General features: G+C 35.0%; 1 pseudogene across 1 annotated transcript; it reads right to left on the bottom strand.

The window, feature by feature from the left end:
• Positions 1-746: 746 nt before the first annotated feature.
• On the bottom strand, positions 747-5,086 carry LOC143545796 (uncharacterized; annotated as a pseudogene). The gene is made up of 16 exons (XR_013137495.1): positions 4,810-5,086; positions 4,574-4,735; positions 4,153-4,332; positions 3,908-3,965; positions 3,637-3,687; positions 3,318-3,400; positions 3,165-3,252; positions 3,002-3,043; positions 2,845-2,919; positions 2,688-2,756; positions 2,023-2,138; positions 1,792-1,904; positions 1,646-1,725; positions 1,438-1,558; positions 1,283-1,349; positions 747-1,187 (listed from the first exon to the last, which is right to left on the bottom strand). The product of XR_013137495.1 is annotated as an uncharacterized LOC143545796 (transcript).
• Between the last annotated feature and the right edge of the window lie 3,269 nt (positions 5,087-8,355).

Here is an 8,355-nt window from a genome sequence, read left to right as displayed (position 1 = left end):
AGAGAGCTCTAATACTCTTGAAAGCAATGCTGCATGATTTAAACCACCGACTTCTATTATAGAGGGGAGTCATGCAATAATATTGTGTTTTCTTAATTTTGAACGGCAACTTAACTTACTTATAACTACTCCTATAAATCTATACATTTACATTGCAGGATTTAAACTCTCAAAACCTATAGGATAGATGAGATGCACCTTAACATCACACGATATATTTCTCGCCGTTACTTTGTAAGAGTGTGTGATGGTGAATGACTTTCTAGTATTTTTTTTTTCCATCACCTAAAATAGGTCACTTGTTCCATCCCAATATTTTCTTATAGAAAACAGAAAAAATTAACTAATTACGTTTCAAGTTCTTTGTGATGCTTTTAATTAAAACAATTGAAAAAGAAATAATTATGTGTGACAAATTCTTATTAAAAAAAAAACAGGTGGATTATTTTCTCGCTATTACTTCCTTATGTTCAACCTTTTCATCTCATTCACATCCACAAATCATTTGAAATGTCTATTAAGGTACTTACTTTAAATCGATGGTCTCAGAACTAAAATATATCACAAATCACACTTACATGAATGTTACACCAATGTTAAATTGTGATTTTATATTTTTTAATGAATTTCAGTCCTAAATCATATTTATTTAAGATTTTAAAACCAAGTAAGCCTCATCATTATCAATTATATCATGTGTCAAGCAATGAAGCAATACTGGTTGACAGACACATAAAATTTTCTGAAACAACAAAGATGACATTATTCATTAACGACTTCCTTAACCATTAACTCCAATAATAGTCCTAGAATCCATGCCAATAAATAGTCCTAGAATCCATCACAAACATAGATATTGTTCGTGTTGTTAGAACCGTCACTTAAAATAATCTATTACACAAATCAGGCGAGGCTTTTTATCTAGCCTCAAAGCCATCATGCCCTTGATTCTGTTCCATAATAAACCACAGTTAGCTTGCTGAAGTGACTTGATTCATTTACAACACGATTCTTAAGCTCAAATGATGACGACGATGATGATGATCTTGATGGCTGCATTTCAGCCTTTAATATCATCTATAACCACACGAGCCGCATTGTGTCCTGGTGCACCCATGACACCATCACCAGGATGGGCCCCACTCCCGCATAGATACAATCCTCTTAACGGAGTTCTGTAATTAGACCTGCATTGCATTCCATTTCATATAAACATACAATATATCGGAGTTTTCTTCAAATGCCACCAAAATAATAATAAAATTAATGTAAACTGGACTACCATCCTTTTACAGGTCTCATGAGGAACAAAGAATCCAACCCCATTGCACCATGGAAGATGTTCCCTCCTGCCAAGTAACAACAGCTCGAGTTAATAATATTTATGTTTCATTCAATCTACAGGTCAATATCAATAATGTTGAAAGGGTCACTTGCCTGTTAGACCAATAATCCTTTCAAGGTCTGGTGGAGCCAACATGTCATAGCCAATAATTGATGAACTGAAGCCAGGGGCATACTCGTCAATTAACATGAAACATCTTTGTGCAAATGATTCCTACAAAAAAAAAACATTTCAAATTTAAATGATAACAGAATAGAAAATTGCAAGTGTGTGTATTTTCTAAAATAGAAGTGAACTCACTCTATATGCAGTATCTTCCCAGCTACCATCGTTAGGTTTATACGGTGTAAACTGAACAAACAAATTGATAACATGCTTGCCTACAAAAATTAAGTTTCATTACACTTCAAAAAATAATCTATTAAATAAACAACACTGAAAAGTACCCAGCGGAGATATAGTTTTGTCTAAAACTGAAGGGATTGTCATTTCAATTACAGGCCTTTGTGATGGCAAGCCATTTCTTGCATCCTGGCATGCAGACTCAATCTCCTCTATACTGAATAAGTAAATAACAAGTAATACAGTTTATTAATAATAACTGAATAATGATTTATGATAGGGAAAACAAAAATTAAAAAGGATGTAAAAAGGAAAACTGAAGGAATATCATATACCTTTCAGAACCAATGTGAATAGTACCCATATGCTGAGGCCCAGCATCAGGAGAACCAATATTGCAGCCCCGAAACTGTGGCAACTTGTCAACTGCCAAATTGATTTTAGTGGTTGCCTGTTCAATACAGTAGAAACGTTTCATCAATCATCACTCCAAACGTGGAACTATGACCGTCCAAAAGGCTCGTGGCTCAAAGCTCACTCGACTTAGCTCGGTATGAAGCTGTAAAATAGCCGAGCCCGGGCCAAGGATGGCTCTCTCGTTAGCCCGGCTCAGTTTGGCTTGCTCATTAGCTCAGTTGGTTTGGCTCGAAATCATTTTACTGTTACTTAAATACACACACAAAACACTTAAGTTAAAAAACCACTTTTGAATCAAAATCAACCATTCTTTAAGCCCTATCTCCTTAACCAGGATTGGCTTGGCTCGAAGCTGGCTCAGTTGAACTTGATTCCGACTTGTATTATGTTTAAGTTATTTTGCTATGTTATTTTGAACAATTGAGCTTGAAAGGTGTTTATTAAATTTCATTTTTAAAACCGAACCAAACCGATCTGAGCTGAGTGGAGCCGAGCTCGAACTCAAATTTTAAGCTCGGCTCATGAACAGCCTTACTTGAAACTTTGATAATAGGATAAATGATGAAATGCAATAAAATCTTACAGAGCTATAGTCAACGTTCTTAATCGCACGAGAAAAATCTTCCGGAAGAACATTTTCAGGTACTAGTTCCTATGTCAAAATGTGAAAAAGTCAAATCAGTTAATTGCACCTTACTTCTAGATCAAATTGCAAAACATCACAAGGATGAAAATCATACCACAAATGTCTTGTGCGCGGTAGCATTTGATAAAACAACTGATGAACGAACTTCTGTTCCATCAGCCAATATAACCTTAAAACACAATATTAGATTGCGTAGATCCTGCTTCATGGTCCATGGTAACTGGCAATTAAAATATATAATTATAGCTTACCCCAGTTACTGTGTCTGAATCTGCAATCATCAGCTTTGATACCTGAAGATTAAATGAACCATTATTTAAGTAACAACATTATTTCTGGATAAATCTGATCCAAATAGGTTTAAAAATGGCGATAAAAAGAAACACATTGGTTATTCCAAAAATAATAATGTACCTCTGCATCAGTAACTATGGTGGCACCAGCTTCTTTAGCAGCCTTCCCAATGGCCTGTGACACAGAGCCCATTCCACCTTCAACATACCTAAACGCATATTAGTTACCTTTTGGAAAAAAAAAATTATATACACACACATTAAAAATACTTACGACCAAATTCCACGGTGGCCATCAGTCTCTCCCATCACATGATGTAGCAGAACATATCCACTTCCTGGTGTGTGGGCACTTGTCTGCATTACAAATATTAAAGTACCATGATGATTCATTAACCGTTAGCAGTAACTAGTTGTAGGAGTGTTGAGATAAATGCAAGTAAAAGTCAACAGAGAACATAGAATTACAGAAAGCAAAAAAACAAGCATATGCTCCTAGATTCTCTTTTGTACTTCATTACATTTTCTTCTTATTCTTTGGTGCAATAAATATGTAATTAGATACAGAAATTCGCTAACTGAAAGGTGCTTACCGTGGTTCCTATCACAGCATCTGTAGCAAGTGTTGCCTTCAAGACCTCACTCTGCATTCACATACAAAAGATTACAAATGTTGGTACTTGACATTACATACATAGTACCAAATTAGACTTGTGACATCAAAAAAACGTATTGTCTTTAGAATCATGCGCGAATCATTTTGTCAAATGCAGTCAACTGTGCATCTAGTTTATAATTATTCTAAGGTTGACAAAGTCAAAGAGTAACAACACCTGCATTAAGGAATGAGGATCAAGTAACAACCTCAAACCAGTTATTTAAAACTTTTGAAGCTGGTGACAGTAAAAGGTCCATGAAATCCCTGAAAGAAGAAGCAACTAAATAAGTCCACAAGGTCTGCAATGCAGACATCTTCTTAACTGATATTTAACTTGATTTAGGGATACACAAATTAATATTATATAATTGCCCCATTATTCCCCTCTAGTAATAATAAATCCAACACATTAATGGTCCTATTCAGTTAACATTACGAATAGAAATTTTACACGAGCCCTTATTGACCCATGGAGACAGACTGATGCAAACAATGTGCCCAAAATTCTGATTTCTGTAACTTATGCTTCAACCGTGAGTTAAAAGACGAAACACCTTGGTGAGCTTCAGGAGGTGATGAATCTATTAATGGATCCATGAACCTACAAAACTTCTCAAGCTGATTCTCATACCTACATTTAGCAGTATTAACCAATTAAAAGAGCAACATCAATAAAATCGAACAAGCAAATAATCAGAAGCTATGGAGCTACTTAGTCGTGTCCAACAGGTCATGCATACTAATGTTACAACCCCATGATCTATGAAATTGTTTCTAAAAAACAACTTAGTTTCGCTATCCAAAAAGGGCATTATGCTATTAATGTAACAGTAACAAATTGTATTAATGTTAAATCCAGATAATGATAGGACCTTGGATAAGCCTCAGCATCTCGTTCCGAAAACTTCGAAATCTTGGAACGATTTAGCTCCACGTCAGGACCTAACAGAAGATAACGTCCATCCAAACACGGCGTAAACGATGACGGACTTCTCTTCAATAGTTTCAATCCATGTCTATGCAGCTCCAGATCTCTTCACATTCATCAAATTAAATCATCAACAAATCAACGGTTCAGAATAAATTAAAGTTAGATAATAAATAGAACCTGATGATAGAAGGACGAAGGAGGCTTTGGAGGTAGCTGCAACGGGAGAACTTGAAGCCAGGGATGAGTTCTTCGGTGACGGCGGCGCCGCCAATGAGGTGGCGGCGTTCGAGGACGGCGACAGAGAGGCCGGATTGAGCCAGGTATGCGGCGGCGGTGAGGCCGTTATGGCCGCCGCCGATTATTAGAGCGTCCCATTTTTTGTTTTTTAACGCGAGTTTGGTGTTGTTGCTGCTGCTGGTGCAAAATCTTCTTCTCCACATTTTGGGGTGGTCTCAGAATCGGTCACTTTGAAAACCAACCTCCTTTTTGGTTACTGTTGATTTGTTGTGTATGTATTGGGCATAACATAATTTCTCTTTTGTGTTATTTTAATGTATCTGACCTTCATCATTATTCATTCGTACCAAGCAGGGATGTGCACGGTTTTACTTTGGTTATTTATTATTAACTTATTGGTTTTTTGGTTTAATTCGGTTCAGTTAATAAGCAAACTTAACCTTGGGTTAAATTCTTGCTTAGAAATACATGAAATAAATGCATAAATACATTAACTATGAAGGTATACATGAAATGGAGGTATAAAAGATAGAAATATAAAAATATGAATGGTTCAGTGCAGTTAATTCGGTTTTCGATTTTTTTGGGCTAGTTTCATCGGTTTTCAATTCGGTTTCGGTTATTGTTTATCAAGTTATCATAGGAATGGTTAAACTTTTGTGGTATCATAGGAATGTAGAATGCTTATTTGTATTTCTTTGTAAAAGAGTCAAATGCCTTACCTTGTTTCTTTATGTGATAAAGAATCTTTTATAAATAAGAAAAAACGTAAACAAAAACAACATGAAAATTTCTTATTATCGAATTATTCAGGATTTAAATTAAAAGACCAATCAAAGATTTTACAAGGAAAAAAGAAAAGTTTTTATTTTACGATGGGTATATTATAATGGCAGATGTAAGGAAAACATGAAACACAACGCTCTTATTTTATGCACGAAGTTGAAAACGCTCGCTTAAAGCTTAAAACCTTATGAAGACTGATCGATAACAATCTAATAAAAGCAAGTTTCAAGAAGTTGGCCAAATTATTGTGATGACATGGGAAGCGATAAAGACAAGACAGGACATGATGTCTGCCTAAAATTGGGGCTGGCAATTTATGACACGGACCTGTTAACACGACACGACACAACACGGATTTTAACATATTTGGGTTTGAGCTTAACAGGTTTCGTGTCTTAAGCACGACATATTTAAGAAGTGTTTTAAATTGGTGTCCTAACAGGTTAAAGACCTGTTAATCTGTTAGTAACTTGTGTAGATTTTTATTATAAAAATTAAATATATATGCACTCCTAAAGTCTTAAACTTAAAGTTATACTTACAAACGACATTTCATTAATGCCCGCCAGAACCCGATATTATGTTTTTTATGGATGTTATGTTTTGCTTAAATGATATTTTGTTTCAAGTATGCTATGGATTTGTCGTTTTTTTGTTTCAAGTATGTTGTGGATTTATGGTTTTTTGTTTCAAATGTCATAGATTATCTAAATTAAGACTTTAATGCTCGTTTTGAATATTTTGGTTTCGTTACATATGTATTATTAATTGTGTCTTTAAACGTGTCCCTTAACAGGTCTTAACAGGCTAACCTGCTACTAAACAGGTTTGTGTTCGTGTTTGAAAAAAATGGCACGATTAGTTATCGTGTCGTGTTCATGTTTAGCACAGCAGATCTGTGTCTTATCTTGTCGTGTCCGACATGTTACGACAACCTTAGCCCTACCTAAAATAAAGAAAGAGTTTATAAAAGGAGGAAGGAAGAAGGAAAAAAGGCATCTATATGAAAGGAAAATTTTAATTGCTCGTATTCAGAAAGATAAGTGGAGCAAAGTAGAGATGAGCATTTCCGGTACCGGTACCGGTATCGAATTCGATACCAAATCGATACTAAGTTTTTAGTTTTTGGTATTGGTACGGTTCGTACGGTACCGTTATTTCCTGAATTTTGCACGAAGTACCGTACCGTACCGATAACGAACCGAACATTTCAGTACCGATACCAATACTAAATATTTTAAATTTTCGGGATCGGGATTTTCGGAATCGGTACCGGTACCATCCCGAGCTCATCCTTAGAGCAAAGAAGTGAGTATTTTGATCAACAATTATTAAAAAGTCAACAATAAATGGGCAAAAAAATTGAAAAATTAATCTCGTGGTAGAACATAAATTCTATAAAGAACCAATAAAATATTCCAGTAAAAAGATTATTCCAGTAAAAAGAACAAGATAAAAAATGCATAATCGCAATCTACTTTGTTCACAAGATAACATTAGAATTTAGAAGCAAAAGGAGTGATTAGAATCTAATCATCTATCAGACCTCCTCGACCACAACCATGACTGATCCAACCACAGTGAACTCTACCACAGTCTTCTCCCAATACCCTTTGCTCACCTGCATAATTTCCCTAATACGGTAATACCCTTTGCTCACCTGCATCTATTTTGGTTAAAACCCGTCCTTATCTGCACCAAAGTAAACAATTTCAGGGCAACTCATTCACACCTGAACTCATTTGCACCTGGACCTGCTGTAACCCGTTACTCATTACAACCAAACCGTCAGTACTTGGTGTATTTTTACAAAAATATATTAAAATTTTGAACACTATGCCATATAACTTTACTAATTTGAGAAACAAATATTTTGTACTAACACAACTGACATATTGAAAGTAAACAAGTTGTTAGTTGAGACTAAACCTAATATATTTATTCGACTTGTTCTACCTATGCCAACCATTCTTTTAGCTAAAACCTTTAATCTGTACATTATATTATTATTCAACCACTCAGCGATTTACTTAACTAGGAACTTAAATAGTGATAGATCTGGGTGGATTCGAACCACCAACCTCTCAGTTTGACCCGAGTGCTCTTCCAATTTCAGAGCTCACAGATCTTGAAAACGTTAGAAGTTGTCAGATGATATGCAGATTACACGTTTGGTTAATTCATGAAGAGATTTTGATTATGAACTCAGCCATGATAATAGTTTGGTTAAATGTATGATTAAAATCCCCTTTGCCACCAACCACCTCAACCCCATTCTTGTCAGCATTTACCACTTCAACGTGGCTAGAATTTACCACTAAACGCATTTGTAAAGATCATTCTTCATCTGTAAGATTTGAGAAATAATATATGATTTACGTAGTTGTTTTAACACAACCCATCCCCTAAAATAGAGATTAACTTGAGAAATTTAAGTCTCATTTCCTATATTTAAAAAATTACTATTCGTCTCTTGTTTCTTATATACGAAAATTAACATCTGAATTTGAGAAAAATATGCATTTTAGCAATTATAGTAGTGTGAATGAGAAAGCCAATGCAAATGCTTCAGATACAATACTTAAATATCACGGCTAGTTATTAAAAGACAGCAAACTATTAGAATAATCGTTAGAAAATTAAACCCAACGTGACCTCACATAAAATAAGAGGCATCTTCATATCCAAAACATGAGCAAG

The sequence above is a fragment of the Bidens hawaiensis genome, unplaced genomic scaffold (genome assembly GCF_021521415.1).
Source record: "Bidens hawaiensis isolate Kalapana, Puna unplaced genomic scaffold, B.hawaiensis_p1.1 tig00000904_1, whole genome shotgun sequence".
Taxonomy (NCBI): domain Eukaryota; kingdom Viridiplantae; phylum Streptophyta; class Magnoliopsida; order Asterales; family Asteraceae; genus Bidens; species Bidens hawaiensis.
The sequence above is the reverse complement of the archived record's forward strand: the minus strand, read 5'-3'. Positions and strand labels throughout refer to the sequence as shown.